We start from the raw sequence: 18,391 nt of genomic DNA, 5'->3' as shown, positions 1-18,391 counted from the left end.
TAGAAAGGGCTTCACTGCAACCATGAACTGACAACAAAGATTTCGACCTCAGTTTGGCTGCTTGGACGACTCCATACTTCCGGTTACTTGTCCACAGTAAACAAAGGCGGTCATTTCAGCGTTAGGATCACGGACAGCAGCCGTGTTCCCTCGGGTGTCTCCTGGGAATCTAAGTCCACTGACTTCCTGGGGCCATCCTTCCAGCATTGCAGGAGGGCCTCAAACATTTTTTTCTGTTAGTAATAGTGAGTCAAAGAAAGGTCTTATTCCAGACAGCAAAGTTATCACCAAGCAACTGAAACATCTAAGTGAAGGCATGTGATCAGCTGATGGATTAGAAGATGTGTGCTTGGTGTTTGACCCCTCCAGTGAACCAGCCTTTAACTAAGTCTATGAGAGCCGTGCAGAGATTGAGAGCGCAGGCTTCAGGGTCAGTTACACCAGCTGAAATCCCAACTCTGCCATTTATTAGCTCCCTGTCATAGAGCAATTTGTTTAATCTCATGGACACCAGTGAACAGCACACATCAAAATCCTGGTCCTCGTGAAGCCAACACTCTAGTAGAAGGAGAGAGATAATTATAAGGAGAAAAACAGAGCAGGAAAGAGGGATTGGGGAGTGAGGGGTCAAGGAGGAGTACTATAGTTTATACACGGAGGCAGAGACGGGCTCGCTGAGAAAGCAGTGTTTGAGCAAAGACCTGAGGGAGGAGAAGGCATGAGCTATGGAGCTATCTGGGGGAAGAAGTTCTTGGTGGAGAGAACTGCAAGTGCCAAGGTCCTGAGGTAAGAATGAGTCCGGTATATATGAGGGAGGCGGCGAGGAGGCCAGTGGGGCTGGAGCAGAATGAGAAGAAAAGTTCCTCGTCTTAACTAGACAAATGGGATCACCACAGTACCAGCCATATAGAATATATGAGAATTAAATGACATAATGATTTAACTTTTAAAAAAAATTGTATTTAAAAAAATTTTTTATTGCTGTTCAATTGTCTTCATTTCCCCCCACGCCAGCCATCCCCACTTCCCATGCTTGATCCTACCCCTCTTTGATTTTGTCCATGTGTCCTTTATAGTTGTTCCTGAAAACCCTTCCCTCTTTCTCCCCCCATTATCCCCTCCCACCTCCCCTCTGGTTACGTCAGTTCATTCTTAGTTTCAGTGTCTCTGGTTCTATTTTGCTTGCTTGTTTGTTCTGTTAATTAGGTTCCACTTACAGGTGAGATCATATGACAATGATTGAAGAGCACTGGCATATAGCAAACATCTGATGTTTTCCATTAACTCAAAATAACTAACCTAAAATAGCGCCCAGCAAAACTATCCTGCACAGGAAATGTTGCATGAACAATATTGACAAGGACTCTTACATATTAGAAGAAAGACAAAGCAGACCCTGAAGAAAGGTAATTATGGATCATTATGTATGTTATTAAGAATATAAAATTAAGTGATGCTATGGAATTATTGGAGGCAAGACTGAGAGGACAAACATTTATTTGAATGTCAAGGAAGACCCTTCTAAGGAGATATCTTTCAAACTGAGACCAGAATGACAGGAGAGGCTCAGCCTCCGGGAGCAGAGTATTAGTCTCAGCAAAAGAAACGGGAAGCACAAAGGCAATGGGGTGGAAATGAGCTTCTGCTCAGGGAACAGAAAGAAACAGGCGCTGGAACACGGTAGACGAGGAGGATGGTGGGAAGGCTGAGCTGGGAAATTTGCAAAATGTCAGCCTGGGGTTTGTTTTCCAGGCTATTCCACTGCATACCTCCCAAAGTAGATATTAGGCCCCAAATTTGACTTACATGTCCTTAAAGGAAAATATTTTTTTCTCTTGTAACTGCATAATGGCATCAAAGTGTGAAGTCTTAATTATATTTCTCTGCAGCTTGGCCATTAAATGATCTCTTCTGTGGATCTGAAAGTAAGAAAATAATGACCCAACATGATTCTTTGATTTGCCTCAGATTGTCTTTGAATTCTTTTCAAAAATAAAATAACCATTAGCATTGTAGTTTGATGTCTAGATTAAAATGTGGTAGGAAGACTTTGCATCATGTATCATGGCTTATTCCTAATTCTTACTCTAATAATGCCCGTATTTCTCTGTGTTTTGGGGGTTACTGGTTCACTTTAAGGTGCAGTTGATGTCCTTAATTTCCTGTCTCCAACCCTTCTGCTGCTAATTGCTTTTCCTGGGACCTCTTGCCAACTGGTAGGTTCAGCCAGTGGGAGGCACTGGGGAGCAGAGAAGAGCCAGGATTTTCCTGTCCTTTCCCCTCTCTTCCCTGGGAGGTGTGGCTGTCCCCAGTTCAGTTCCCCCTGGGCAGTCCCCACAGGAGTTCTAGCCCCCCCACCCCTTCCCCACACCATCCAGGTTTTGCGTTGGTCCTGTCACACGTCCCCTGTGTCTTCTAGCCCCAGGGGCTGGTAGAGGCTTTTTGTGTTGCCAATTTCTGGGTCAGTTCACTCTTTTCTGTTTATTTTCTTAGTTCTTCCATCACCTGTGGAACTTTACCCTCTGTTTAACATCTAAATGGTTTCTGGTTCCTGATTGTATCCTGACTGATACAGTTGACAATATGAGGATTAAAATGGGAAAAAAGAAATACATTTTCCAGTCCCAATCAGCACTAACTTACTGTATCTTTTTATATAATTTAATGCATATCTTCATGTATATACTATATATAAATATGATGTTCTTAATTAATTAGACTTCCCATTAATTAACGTATTATATTATGCATTAATTAGATTATACATTTCCATTAATAAATCTCCTAGTATTAACAGAATTTTTTCTCACACAAAATTTGCAATGAACTTAATATAAATTATATGAATTTTAATATGATAAATTTTGTAAAATGGTAATCTGTACTCTGCATCAGTCATGTACTTACTAAACAATGCACAATTATAAACTATTCTTCTGAGATGAGAAAAAGAGTTAGAGAATCTTAAACTAGAGGTAGATAGGTAATTTAATTATTATAAAACATCCACCCTGAGGTAAGGTTAAAGGTTCAGATGAAAAGTAAATGGAGGCCATCCTGACAACCCTGATTCCCTCAGACCTGGACCTGCACAAACTCGTGGAAAAAACCTCTCCTCATTATGACGTGTCTTAGGACTGCATTTTCCAAAAGGAGTGCTGTGAAACCCTACTCCATGGATGTCAGAGATGTTCCACCAAATTTAACAGCAGAAAGGAAGGGAGGGAGGAGTGAGGGAGGGAGAGAACGGGAGATTTCTACAGTTGAGTAAGTTTGGGAAATTTTGGGTTAAACAACTGTGAACCAGTTTCTTTCCTGGAACACTTCTCAGAGCTTTATGACATTATGAAAATCTGAGAGAGGGTTAGAGCTTGGAGTGATTCCCTCAGTTATTTGAGCTTAGAATATTCTTTTGGGGTTGCTCCTTGCAGCACTGGAGCCCCATAGCACACAGATTGGGGAAAGCTGTTTTAGGGGATTCAGCAGGCAATTGACAATTCTGTGACGAGCAGAAACCCAAACTTCGGCAAACCACGGAAAGCCTATATGCCTGCATCAGTCTCAGAGACCTCGCCCTTGCTTGGGCGGACACATAGCATCATGTGGGAAACACCAGAGCCCCCAGGTTGCCAGAGTGATAGACAAACTTGTGGGCAGCAGCAGCAAACAGGTTGGAGTCTGCAGAGAAGCACAGTGTTGATGATCTAGGTAAAAGCCACACAAAATTAGTTCTTGTAGAGATTTTTGAGATGGATTCCTCCAGCCTTCTCAATTACATCCCTCCCCAGTTTCATATTTAGGGAAGACAGACCAAAGCCAAAACCTGTAAGGATGCCTTCCTCAGTGGTCTGGGAGAGTGACCCTGATAGACACAGTGTCCAAGGGGTTCAGGTGGGAGCCATTGAGATTGCGTTGCTGATGTTGTTGTGCCCTTTGACCCTCAGTTGTAAGACAGCAATGAATAAGAGAAAAATTATGGTCACTTTACTTTTAGTGAAAAAGTAGAATATATGGCCACCACCAACCATACAGTTTTACCAAAGACCTAGTTAGTTTTAAATATGTAACAGAAGGGGTGGATACTGTACTGCCAGTGGACATGGGCCCTGAAGCCAGACAAACGGAAGCCTGTGAAGTGGGTGGGAATAATGAACAAACTAAACTAACAAGCAAAACAGAGACTCATAGACAGCAGGATGACAGCTGAGGGCGGGTGAGGTCGGTTGGTGGGTGGAATGATTGAGCAAAAAGGAAAAAGGACTCATGGACATGGACAATAGTGTGGTGATTGGTGGGGCGGGGGGTGTATAAGGGGACTAAATGGTAATGGGAAAAAATATAAAAAATTTTTAAAAACCAGTCATAGGATTTGTGAGAGAATTTAATTGTAAAGAACTTGGCATATTGTAAGAGTTCAATAACTGTAATTGAGATTAGCTTTTGTTGTTGTTTATATTAACAATATCCAAAACACCTGGCAAATAGTTAATGTTTAATATATAGTAGCCATGAAAGATTGAAATCTGAATTAATGGTAATAGAGCTTAAGCAAAGTTTATTTGGGCACTATAAAAACAACTTCTGAGTTGCAAGTAATTATGGACATAGGAAGAAAATTCAAGCTTGAGGCTTTAGATTATGTTAAAATATTTAGCAACATTTGCATAAAAACAATAAACATGTCAATAATAATAATTCTTATTGATTCTGGCAGAAAGGACTTGGCAAACAGAAGTATTATTATGTAGTCACACACCCTCCTAATTCCACATTTGTCCAAGTTAGGGCAGTTTTTACAGCAAGCTTTCCTAATGCCCATTGAGCTCTTGTGAGGTGTATTTGCTGCGCCAGCTTGGGGGCGGGGTGAAATGTCCTTCTAGAGAGAATGTAGGTAGACATTTAATGCCTGTGCTCTTAATATAATATACCTCTTGATATAATATTTAGTTGGCATGTTAGTGAAGAGTAAGAATATAATATAAAGCAGCAAAACATAAAGAACATTGTTTTATGTCTTAATATATGACAATGTTTTGTGAATCATTGTAAATGATTCCACCCCCCTGCAGTTTAAATAGTCAACAATTGGTAAACTTTGTTATATTTTCTTCAACCACAGAGGCAAAAAACTGGGCCAAGTCAAACTTCATAGTGTTACCTCACAATCTATGTGGTGTCAGCTTAACCTCCCAAGACCTCAGAAAGCATTTGGATTGATTGTTTTATTGCCATAATTACCATTTTGGGATGTGAGCTGGAAAACTCAATGTTTTGTCCATATCTATATATACATATATGTAATGGACAAAACAATTGTCTCCCAAATGGGGGATTTCTGGAATTTTGACTACTCTTCAAGGTCAGCGATTACACAAGTTCAGGAATTAGGAATACACCAGTCCTAACTGAAGAATATTCACATTTCCCTTTGAAATTATTTGTCCAGAATTCATCCTCATTGGAGTAAACATGGCTGCCCTGACCTTCATTGGGAGGAAAGGCATGAGCCAGCTGTCCACAGGACTCATCAGATGGGGAAGAATCTTCATGTTCTCAAAGGGAAAAACCTCAGATAATAATGGAAAATTTTCAAGACAAGAACAAACCTATCTCTTTGGGTAGAGTGTGTTGAAAAATGGGAAGTCTTTGATAAGGACAATGTTTTTGCTTTTTTTCTGTTATGGTTCCAGGCAGTTCTGGAGCGTGGGCTTCAATGTAGAGATGGCCGAGGCCATGAACCACACCACACACAGCCAGTCCCAAAAACAGCACAGAAAGAGCATCAGGAAACCCTGATCACAAAGATGTGAACCTCTTAAGGGGGTAGACCCCAGCTTCCTGAGGAACATGTGTTGGCCAAGAAGCACAATAAGAAGGTTCTGAAGAAGATGCAGGCCAACAATGCCAAGGCCATGCATGAGTGCATGTGCTAAGGCTATCAAGGCCCTCGTAAAGCCTGAGAAGGTCAAGTCAAGATCCCAAAGGGCAGCAGCCAAAAGCTTAATAGACTTGCCCGCATCACTCACTCCACTTGGAAATGTGCTCACGCAGGCATTGCCAAGGGCCTCGGGCTCTGGCCAAGTCTCAAATCCAGGCCCAGGCCCAGGCCCAGGCCCAGCTCGCAGCTGCAGCTCCTGCTCAGGCTCCAGTTCAGGCTCCCAGCGGTGCCCAGGCCCCCACGAAGGGTCCAGAGTAGAGGCCTGAGCAGTTTTTAAATCTAAGTAATTACAGTGTAGTTTAGTTTTTTTAACCAAAAATCCTCATAAACACATAAATATTAAGGCTGTCTCTAAAGAAAATTTAATATACCATGGCATACCTTAGATTTCTGATTTTATAGGGAAATAAAATGAGTCATCAAAAGGATAGATTTTAAAAGTACAATAATCTCTAAAATTCCACATTTGGGGGGTCACTAAAATGCCTCTGTGAATATGTGTGTTAGTCAGAATGGGAAATTACACTTCCAGATCTTTGCCTTGAAACTGTGGCCCATGCTGTCCAACCAGCATTCAGTGAGACCCAACTCAGTTTATTTTACTGGAGTTTTCTGGGACACTGCTGACAGCATGATCTTCCTTGGAAGCTGAGGTAAGTAATGATGAAAATATTGTCTTTTTTCTTTCTTTCTTTCCTGTCTTGCTTCAGGTTTATTTGTACAAATAGCACAGGAGGACACCAGTCCCATGCAGGGGTCAAAATCACACAAAGAGATAACATTGATGCTAGGATTAGAATCCCAGCCATGTGAACAGGACAGTCCAGGATACTATGTGTTACATAAAGTACTTCTTAACACATAAGTGTATGACCTGCCAGAGCTGTACCTTCCAGCTAAAGGAACATTATACATGTACACAGGAAAATTCTGAGCTGTCTTTTTACCTGTAGGTCAAGTTATCAGTTAGCCACTTCATTTTCTTAGGAAATTATTATATATGCCACTGTCGCACTGTATCAGGGACCCTGTACCTTAGCAGCTCCATAACATTTAAAGTTTCAGAATCCATCTGGCTGTTCACTTGTATACCAGAGAAGGCTAGCAAATGCTGGAGTCTATTCTGCAGTAGCTCAGATTTCTCTTCTGCCCATGTGTTGATCTCAAGGAAAGGCGATAAAAGGCTTTCAAATAACACTAGAAGGAAAGCACATGACCATGCTCATTGAATGGAGAAACTATCCACTAAATTAGAAGGACAGCAAGAGAAGGGGACCAGGACCTCTGCAGGAAGCAATTCTGCTTTGGTGAGGCAACCTTGTTCCCTATCAGCAGATAAGGGTACTGGGAGGGCCTGTGGACAACAAAAGTCCAGAACAGGAAGGTGAGCTGCACAAACACGGTTCCTCTGCTGCTCAGGAGTCTGCGGAGACCTTCATTTGGAGCCGGGGGTTTGGAGGGAGAACATCACAGAGCTGGTTTTATGGAGTCCAATGTTGGCATAGGATTCTCTCTATTTTGTTTGCACTCCTTTTATTCAAGGACAGCGCATTCTTTTGTCCAAAGTAAAAGTTTATGGATAAAAACAAAGGTTTCACCCCTTGTTTAGTGACCTTAATATAGAATACACATTTTGGTTTATTTTGAGGATTTCTTCTCTAAAATAGGCTAAGCAACAGGGAACTTGTAATTTACCCTCTGACACAGGAAAGAAGAAAGAGACTGCAGGTGAGAGAAGGGAGGGAAAGAGGGTGGAGGGAGAAAAGAAGGGAAAAAAAAAGAAGGAAAGAAACGGGCAAGCAAATAGAAAAGGAAGGAAGGAGAAAGGGTAAGAAGGAAGGGAAGTAGGTTAGAAAGGAAACAGCACTTTTCTGAGGTAACAAAGGGCCAAGCACTGTCATTTTGCATTCAGTCTGAATATTAGAGAGTGGCCAAGAATCTGAGCGGGTCTGCCCCAGACATCTAGGTGAAGGTACGAACAGAACTAGACAGGGCTGTGGGCTGGGAAGGCTTTTCCCAACAAGTCCCCGCAAGAACTACTAGTTTATTTCAGTTGGGGAACCAATCTAACCACCTTACTGCCAGGACCATTTTAACCATGAATCCAGCCCTAAATGAGATAATATAATCCATATGTAGGGAATGAGCCATTTGCCTGGTAAAGCATTGCTGGAAAATTGTGTCAATTTTTTCTAGAAACCAAATTTCTTTCCAAATTTTCCCAAACATGGACAAGCACAAGTGATTAAGCAGATCTTACCTCTTCTCGTACAACATGGCTCAGCTGATGAAACTGATCAAGCAAAAGGTTAAATATAGAATTTATCTATTTTTCCTTCGATGGTGAGTGCTTTACACATTTGTGAAGTCCTACACCTGCCGGTTTCTAGCCGACTTCAAAGTGCCTCCAGCCAGAAGAGGCAAGTACCTTTCATGACTAGTGGAGATGGAGACATGCGCCCTCACAATTCATTTGCCCCCAGGGTATTTTGTCATATTCAGATTAAATAAATGATTTGGAACCGGTTTGCTGTGCCACTACTCATTATCCTGCTGCAGAATCTAGTCAGTTGAGGGAGATGGAGGCAGGGCACAGTCCCCAAAATCAAGCTGACTCACCCCTAAATTTAGGCATAAAGTTAGGAACCAAGGGTGGTCAGAGATGACTAGCCGATGAGATATAGGTAAACTCATATGTTCTCAACCTATTTTCCATTGTGCCAAGTGATGGTCGATGTTTATATATGGTGAATATTTCCCTGAACTACACAGAGAAGCACCTGTAATTCCACTTCTTTCTTTCCAATTCAAGAAAAATACTAGAAAACAGTCAGAGTCAGATTATCATAATAAATAACCCAGGAAATGATATAACAAATTAAAAAATGTAAATCATTTCAAAAACCCAGTATTTTATTACTATTCCTGATGATGAACCTCACACAATAAATTGGGACAAATTATTGAATTTGTTTCCAAAGTTATGATAGCAAAGTGGAAGATTTCCCCAAAAGGTGGATATGAATATAAGAATATTAAAATTAGTATAGAGTGTTTATCTGCTCTTTGCTATGCAATAGAAATGCAATTGCCTTTTTAGTACACATGTTTGAGTTTCAGGAAAACAAATACAAAAAAAAATATGATACAAGCAACTCCCTAATCAGAGTGGAATTAATCAAGAAGAGGTTTAGATATTTCTTTTTAGTTGCCTGAAGAGAGTTCTCTGTAAACCTAACATCCTTATAATTCATAATTGTTTTTCTGTGGGCTGTATACTACTTATTGTTTTTTAATCCTTTAGTTTATGAAGTCAGTGCTGAAAAATCACTTAGTTGATGGCTAGATTAAACAGGAAAATCACCTAGATCCAAATTCACTTTAAATTGTATGTAGCCATATTCAATTAGAATGTTAGCAACCTAAATAATATTATTATACCATTGATATTACCACATAAGTTTTAAAGATGTTTACAATATCTTGTAAATTGATAAGATTTATTTATTTATTTATCTATCTATTTATTTATTTATTTTAGAGAGAGGGGAAGAGAGGGAGAGAAACATCGATGTGCAAGAGAAACATCGATCAGTTGCATCTGGCATGCAACCTGGGCATGTGCCCTGAGTGGAAATCAAGACGGTGACCTCTAGGTTTGCAGGACGAATCTCAACCCACTGAAATACACCAGTCAGGGCAAGTTGATAAGATTTTAAGGTACAAAGTGTCAATAAATAATGTGAGTCATGTTGTCTGGCTTCAATTCTAGACAATATTTATGGCTTACATTGAATGAAAATATAAATCCTACAAAGAGTTTGTGAACCATGCCCTTGGGACAGGGAGGAGGGTACTGCATACCTTTAGTAAATACTTTGAAATTGATTTTGTACACATGAATCACCTTTGGATTTTCCACAACCACAAGGAAAGAAAGAGAACTATAGTTAACTAATAAATGACTTCATTTCCTTAAAGGCCATTTAAGGAAGGATAATCTTAATTCAGAAATGCACAACATTTTCAAAATAAAGTGAACAATTGTAGAAACTCACATTTCAGGCTCCAAGCAGTAGCAGTACTTGAGACGGGATCCCCCTCAGTGTAACACCTCAAAATGTTAACCCCGGGTGTACAAGGGAAATGGGCGCTGAGTTTAATACTGGTGGTGTGATTTAGAAGCTGTGTGACTTTGGCAAAATTATTTAACCTTTCTGAATTTCATTTTCCTTACCTGTAAACTAGCAATGAAAAATATCCTCCTTTCATATCAATATGAGGAATAGAGATAATGAAGGAAAAGCATCAGCGCCTTATCTGACACACAGCAGGTCCTCCACACTTATTCTCAGTGCCAGCTATTACTGAATACTGGTCAATATTTGTTGAGCATAAATTATGCATGAAGCATAGTACTTAAAGTTTTAGCAGACACACAAGGAATAGAAGATGTAATCTTTTAAACACAAAACAAGGGAAAAAACAAGCTGACAGCATCCTTTTTACAAAGCAATATTCCTCATACACTCCCTAACACAGGACAACAGGAATGATCATGAGCTGGGGCAGATCAGGTGGAAGTCTGTTAACTGAAAAACACTTGTAGGAGTTTGTGAGCTTTCACTAGGTTCTGCAGGGACATGGTAAAGGGGCTTGGATGGTAGAAAAAAGGCAGAGGGCATTTTTGGTAGAAGAAATGGCATATGTAGCAGATGTACAGAGATAAATAAGCTGTTTTCTGGTTGATAAATCATGTTCTTTTTTTGTTTTAATGCATTCACAGCAGTCTTCTTTGTGACCTTTTCCCTCACCAGTCTTACCTTCGAGTATACAGTGCATTGAGGTTTGACAATCAAGGCCAACCTGGAAGGTGGCTAGAGGAATGACATATGTGTGGTTTGCTACATGTGCTGCCGAGATGTTTGGATACACAGGCCTATAAGTGAAAATAGGCTATCTTCTAGCCAAAGAGAAAGGAAGTTGGAACTTGGTCACCTGTAAGGGTCAGCATTACCAGGAGATTGACCAAGTGGCCACTATCTGGGAATACCTGAAGGGATTCACGGAGGCCCCATTACCTTTAAAGCATTTATGATCATCCAGGCAGCCCTCTAGGTTTTCCCAGTCTTGTGGCAATTGCAGTCATCTAGCAGCAGCTCTCGTGACAGCCCCACCAAAGCCAGTCTCCAACCAGGAGGTCCTGTGGGACTCTTCTTCTCCTACATTCCTTTGCTCTTGCTTAACTCTCTACTGCCTGTACTAACTCCTGGCTCTCCCAGTTTGCCTTCTGTCATGGTCTCTGTTTATTTATTGTTTCAAAGTGTCTACTTGTAAGTTTTCCAGTCTCTCACTCTCTCTCTCTCTCACACTCTCTCTGTCTCTCCTCTTTCTGACATACACAGTTAAGTCCTCATTTAACGTCATTGATAGGTTCTGAGACTAAGCAAAATGTCATATAACAAAACCAATTTTACCATAGGCTAATTGACACCAGCAAGAGTTATGTTGCTATGGCATCTCATCAGCATTATAATAAAATGTTGAGGAAACCAGAAAACCATGTTATTCGAAGACTTGCTATAGTCTAAGAGAGAGACTCTGATTGATTGATTCATCTAGTTACTCTCAGTATAGAATTGTTCCTGCTGCATAAAGTTTTCTGGCAAGCCTATAAATAGCTACCTTTGTTTCAAGTGTCCTAGTTAAATTAGGTGGTCAGGATGAAGTTATGGTGGTCAATACAAGCATGACAATGAATAAGTAAGGAGTCACCCCTGGACAGGGGGCTGTGGGCATGCTATACACTGAGAAAATCATTAACTCCCCCCAAATCCTGTAGCTGCTTCACAGTCATCACTAGGGTTGACTAATCCTGTTATAATATAAAAAACAGAGTAGAGTGGACAAAGAGGGAGAGGCAATAATCAAAGTTAAAAATTCCCCAGAAAGTCCCCTTAAATCAATCACTTATAGACTAAGGAATTTTCCTGTTGGCTAATTTGTTCCTATACAACTGTGCTACATTACCTGATATAGAGACTAAATGAGAAGAATGATGATAAGAATAACTAATATTTATTTAGTAACTAGGCTAAATAATCTCATGTTATTTATGTAACAATATATAACTACATTTCATTATTATCATTTCCTCCTTACAGATAAGAAAACTAAAAGTCAGAGAAGTCACGGTTCTTAACGCTGATAAATGGAAGGTGCGAGATTTAAAACTAGCTCTTTCTGACAACAAGGCCCATGAGCTTAACCACTATCCTATAGTGTTTCTCAACTAAAAGAAAAAAGAATTTTGGAAGATAAAAAAGGAGCGTATTTCACAGAAGAAACCTCAGACAGGAGGTCAAGGGATAAAATATTAAGAGGAAAACACTCAAGACTGAAGAGGTCAAAAGATCTCTAGGTCAGTGCCATCCATCCAGTAGGGAAGGAAAGCTAGCTGAGTCACTTTCTGCTTGTTGACAATATATACTGGTGACTCAATAACTCATTTGCTTTCAGACTCCCACCCCAGCAAAAAATAACTGGCCCCAAGGACAAGCTGAGAGACAACAAGAGTGTCCCAGGCTCCTGATGTCCTGAGGTGTTACTCCAGTGCTTTTCACCTTCCGATAGACACCAAAACCCTCACAAGAATCACCAAGTAAGCGTTCTGAAGACAAAGCGTATACTTCATTGTACTGCATATTCTAAACTCGATCGTGTATTCTCTAACACAGATTTTGTCTTATATAAAGCCAAATTGATTCAGATCAAAAATAACATCCCAACATGGCTATTGACTTATTTTTGGCATGTGTTATTTGCACACCACACTCCTAACCAGCTTTTGGGTAAACCCATTCCAAATAATTATTGGGGCAGAGTTCAAACTTTGGGCAGAAAAAAATCCAAATCAAAATAAAGAGGGCTTGTCACCCAGGTGCATTCTCTATAAAATCAACAACAGTAAACCAACCAGAAGGAAAACAAGAAATTAAAAATGAGTGAAAATAAAGGTTCATCCAGATCCCATTATAAGATCTAAAGTATTGTCATTGAGTCCAATGATTTACTGTTTCTGTTTTGAAGAAAATGTATTAGGGACACAGTTTAACATAACATTTTTCTTTAGGTTACTGGAAGCCACTGTGGTGCTCCCATCTAAAGTTGGCACTGCTCTGCTGTGGGCTGAATGCCCTCCTCTTATGGCTTTTCCTCTTTCACATCCACCACAGCCTATTATTTTTACCATAGACATTGAGCAATGCATTGGGTCTGTGTTTGGGAAGAAACCTGATGAAATTTCTGTGTTTGCTAAGCTATGGCAGGGTGGTGGTGGGCATTCCCTGAAGTCCTAACTCCTGAGAACCTATGAAATTCATGGAAATCGGGGTGTAAACCACCTGGAGTTCTCCTCACTGACAGTTTACCACCCCATCCCATACCCTGTGAAGCTCCATTTCTTGAACCTTTCTTGTAAGCCCAAAGGGTAATAGTTCAATACAGACACTGAACTGATCTCCTGACCTCGTACTAGTCCTGTTGGCTATGATAAATAAAGTACTCGATCTGAATCTTCATCATTTTAACCCAGTTCCTATTAGTGGTCATCCTGTCTCCTCATTGGACAAAACCACCGGAACCTGTTCAGCCACTGGGTAAGAAAGTCACCTAGCTCAAAAGGCAATATCTGAACTATTTATCAGGAGACAAAACCTAGGGGTGGCAAGTTATTTCCAAGAGAATGTAGGGGCGGCAAATTGATAGAACATTGCTCATTACAAGTCTGAAAAGCTGAAAAACAACTGTGATCATGCATGTCTTGGGGCTGGCCCATTCCATTGTGATAGCAAATAAAAGCTAATGAACAAAATATTCTGACTCACATCCTGGAATCAACATTAGACACTACCTCAGGGTTTTAATTGAGGAAATAAAAAAATAAATATGAAAGCAATGTCAAAGTGTATTTTTAATTTGCCTTGGAAAGTTGGGCATATTCTATTTTTAGTTCAGAAATTACTTTTTTGAAGAGTTGATGTTAACAAAGCATCAACCTGCTGAAATGGTCCTACTGTTTAGCTCAGTTCTCTTGCTAGGCTCTTTCTTAAACATGCACTAAGGACGGACACCTATCCATTGCTCTGCCTTCCATTGTCTTTCTCCCACTGTACCGTTCGCACATCTTCCATTGTCTTTAAGTATACATGTGTGCTTTCTTTAGCCCAAAGAAGTAGTGATTCTTACTTTTTTGTCACTGCCCATAATTCTTAATGTACATACTAGGTCAAAACATACAAAATTGCCATTTTTATAGGGCAATAATAGTCAATATTAACAATTTCATATGGTTCAATTTAATATTTGTGTATACATACAGCTATTATATAATGGATGTGTTCATCTGTGTGTGCTGTTGTGTGTGTTTGTGTTGTCTGCATATCTGTGTGTGTCTCGGAGAAAAGCACTTAAAATATTTTATTTCAACTAATTTTTACAATATCCTAAAACGTAGGTCAATTTCTTCAAGGTACACATGTAAAACTGAGAGCTAAGAAAATGTGATAACTGGTCTAAGATCTTTCAGAATTCAAATCTAGGATTTTTTCCCTGGGCCACATACTCTTTTCAGGCTCCTCATTATCAAAACTACTGAACTGGCTGAATCATCTGGACTTCAAAGCTGTCTTGGGAAGCGACCCAAATGAGAGCTCCCAAGCTTGCAGACACCTCTTCTCTCATCCTGTCCCAGGATGCAGTGGTGCACGAAGGAGTAAGCACATTCTATGTCTGCTTATCCATTAGTGAACCTTGGACAAATTAATTACAATGTTTTAATGGTTGTCATACTTATTTCTATAAGAAAACTGGAATAAATCTTCCAGCCATTTTTTTTGCCCAGGTGTGAGCAAAATCTTGCAATTATTTTATAGGAATGCTAATTTTCCCAAAAACCTGAAGAAAAAAAAGTGCTATTAATATAGTTGAGCAAAGGTATCCAAACACTGTGAAATCTAGTTCTCTTCCAAATTATAGAGCGTGAGAAGTGGTTTGCTGGCTTTCCGGTTCCTTACCGTGGGCATTTTGGGAAGTAAGACCACAGCCGTCTAGATTTACATTGTTGGGATTACTTTCTTTCAGTAAATGCTTATGCAAATCCATCCTTTCCTGTTGGTCTTGACTGGTTTGTTTTCAACTCACATTCTTAGCTGAACTAAAGTTATTTTAAAAAGAGCAAAACCTTTGCACTAGGTCATGAGAACATTCACAGTTCACAATTTTAGTAACCAGTAGCAGCAAGGGAGCTGGCGTCCAGATAGCAGTCATCTGCAGGATTCTCTGAAGAAGTCTACATAACACAGACAAGCAAACAAGAGTGAGGTCACCAGGAAAATGTCTTTGTTCCAATCATCTAGTTCATTAACTAAAACGGAAGGGGTAGGAAGAGCTGTTCCCAGCACAAATATCACCAGAACAGAGGGCCCTTCAGAATTACACTTTTCTCAGACTGAGGTTTCTGTGTGCGTGGTAGTTTGTTCTTGGGAATCTGCAAGGTTCCAATGAGCAGGTTTTAGTTTGTGTTTTCATTTTTCATGGTCGTCTACAAGTGATCAGCATGAGTGTAACTTGCATCACTTGGATGACCACCCTGTGACCAAGAACTATGGCATGATTTCCAGGCCCATGTTTGCAGCTGTGTTTATAAATTATTGGGAGTTACTAAAAAAAGAATGGGTAAGAACTGAATAGTGATGTCCTAAGCATAGTATGAAGGAACATACGTTCTGGAGTAGGGAAAGGGGAGTTGAATTACACCTATACGTTAATGAGGACAGTCAGGAACACACTCATATTCGGAGCCATGATGTGGTTACAGCAAAATTAGACCAGTTGTCTAATTTTAATGTGGCACATTTCAAACTCATTGGTTTTATAATTTTAAACCTAAGTATTGTGTAACTTTGTTTTGCCTTGATAGTTGTAAAAGAATTGTAGGTTTATAGAGTGTATAACTAGTACTGGTTTGTACATATGTAAATGTATTATTTTCCTCAAGCAGCCATGACACAGTAATACAAACTGGATGCCTTAAACACCAGCAACTTAATATTTCACAATCTGTAGGTTACAAGTCCAAAATCACGGTGTCAGCAGGACCATGTTTACCCTGAAGGCCTTTCTCCTAGCTCCTGGTAGTTGCTTGGCTGGTGACAGTATCACTCTAGTCTTCAGGTGGTGTTCTCTCCACATGAGTGTCTGTGTCCGAATTTCCCTTCCTGTAGGAACATCGGGTCATGATGGATTGGGACCCACCCTACTCCAGTATGACTTCTTAACTAATCGCATCTTTAACAATCCTGTATCCAAATAAGGTACTAGAGGTTAGGACTTCAATATATGAATTTGAGGGACACAATTCAATTCATAACAGGAAACAACATAATAAAAATAATTGCCATCAATATGTCTGCATATTGCTCAATATTGAGAAACCATGCTCAAAATTATGTAATTCTGGTAAGAACAAAAAACTAGAACTCATTTGCTCATAGAACCTTATAAAATCTTTATTAAAAATAAATTCTCGATGGATCAAATTATAGAAAAGACTGAAAAAAAACCCAAATTGCTTATTTAGCCAGACCACTTGAAGAGAATGAATCTCTTGGCCTACAAGTAACATAAGAACTCACAATGAAAAAAGATAAATAGGCCTGGTGGTATGATAAAATGGAAATTTGTAACTGAAATGGTATTTGCAAACATACAGGCAGGTATAAACAATGAAACTGTAACTCTTGTCCCTTGCTGGCACTAGGGTGAATAGTTACCACCCTTTTACAAAGCACTATTGAAAACACTATAAAGTTTTCTCAAAGTTAAGAAATGTATAGATGACTTTTTAAAAAATTATTTATTGAGGTAAAATTCACATAAAATAAAATTAACCACTTCAAATATATGACTCTGTGACATGTAGTGCATTCACAGTGTTGTGCAACCACCACTTACACCGAGCCCAGAACATTTCCATCTTCCCAAAAGAAAACCCCCAAACCATTGAACAGTTACCCCTTCTCCCACATACCCCTTGGCAATGACTAATCTTGCTTTCTGTTCCTATGGATTTACTATTCTAGGTATTTCATATAAATGACATCATACAATATCTCATCTTTTCTGTCTGGCTTCTTTCATTTGGCAATACATTTTGGAGGTTCATCACCTTGTAACATCTATCACTACTTTGTCCCTTTTTATGGCTGAGTAATATTCCATTGTATATATGTATGTTCCTCAATTTGTTTATTCATTCATCCGTTGATGGATATTTGGTTTCCATCCATTTTTCTCTATTGTGAATACTGTAGCTACAAACCACCTTTAACAAAAAAAGTCATACCTTGCTCTGGCCACATGGCTCAGTTAGTTGAAATGTTGTTCAGTACCCTGAAAGGTTGCCAGTTCAGTTCCTGATCAGGGAACATGCCTAGGTTGCAGGTTTAATCCCTGGTTGAGGCGACTTTGGGAGGCAGCTGATCAATGTTTCTCTCTCACATCAATGTTTCTCTCTCTGTCTCTCTCTCCCTTCTCTGCCTCCCTCCCTCCCTTCCTTTCTTTCTAAAATCAATGGAAACATATACTCAAGTGAGGATTAAAAAATATCTTTTATTCAGTCATTATAACTCCAGAATTTTCTCCAAAGGGAATAACCTAAAACATGGGGAAATCTATATCTTTGTTTATTGCAAGGGTTATAGAAAACCCCTGTTTATTGCAAGAGTCTAGGAAAACTATGGCTGTTCAATCTTTTGTTATAATCTGCTAACTGGTCCCCATTGATTCCACTTTTTTCTCCTAAAATATATTCTTTAAATAATAGACTAAGTAAATGTTTTCCAGTAGAAAAGCAGATCATCTCACTCCCTAGTTAAACTCTTCCATTTTCCACGTCTCCAAGATAAAGTCCAGTCCCCAGTGCTTGGTTTATGAAGCCCCGAGTATGTCTGCTCTGTCCTTATCTCTATTCACCCTCCCTTCCATTCTGCTCAGTCACATTGGATTCCCTCTGTCTGACAGGACTTCTGCTATTCTCCTCCAGCTTGTTTCACAGTTTCCCCCTTGATTTCCCAGTCTCTGTTTCCTCTTGATTCACTCACCAATGCAATCTGACCTCTGTTTGACCACTTAATCAAAATTGTTCTCTGGAAGTGACTCACATAAATAATTTTGAAATAAATACCCATAAAATAAGTAAATATGGGATCTCTGATGATATCCTTAAAAACCAATTGCTAAAGAAAAAAATAGTTTTCAACTTGTTTGAGATTTTCTGCTGAATTAGTTCTGGAAACTTTCATGAATTGGGTCTCTATGACTGGTCATCTTCCTCCTCCTTCAACCTCCCCCTCACTAGGTATAACCATTCTCCAAAGTGCAATCTTCTGGCCC

General features: G+C 39.6%; 1 long non-coding RNA gene across 1 annotated transcript; it reads left to right on the top strand.

The window, feature by feature from the left end:
- Positions 1-1,331: 1,331 nt before the first annotated feature.
- On the top strand, positions 1,332-12,613 carry LOC123805473. Its single transcript, XR_006783314.1, has 3 exons — positions 1,332-1,406; positions 6,471-6,591; positions 12,103-12,613. It is a non-coding gene; the product is annotated as an uncharacterized LOC123805473 (long non-coding RNA).
- The last annotated feature ends 5,778 nt before the right edge of the window (positions 12,614-18,391 follow it).

This window comes from Phyllostomus hastatus, unplaced genomic scaffold, assembly GCF_019186645.2.
Source record: "Phyllostomus hastatus isolate PE091 unplaced genomic scaffold, TTU_PhHast_1.1 phas_scaffold_317, whole genome shotgun sequence".
Classification (NCBI taxonomy): domain Eukaryota; kingdom Metazoa; phylum Chordata; class Mammalia; order Chiroptera; family Phyllostomidae; genus Phyllostomus; species Phyllostomus hastatus.
Note: the sequence above shows the minus strand (reverse complement) of the source record. Positions and strands in the feature narration are given on the sequence as shown.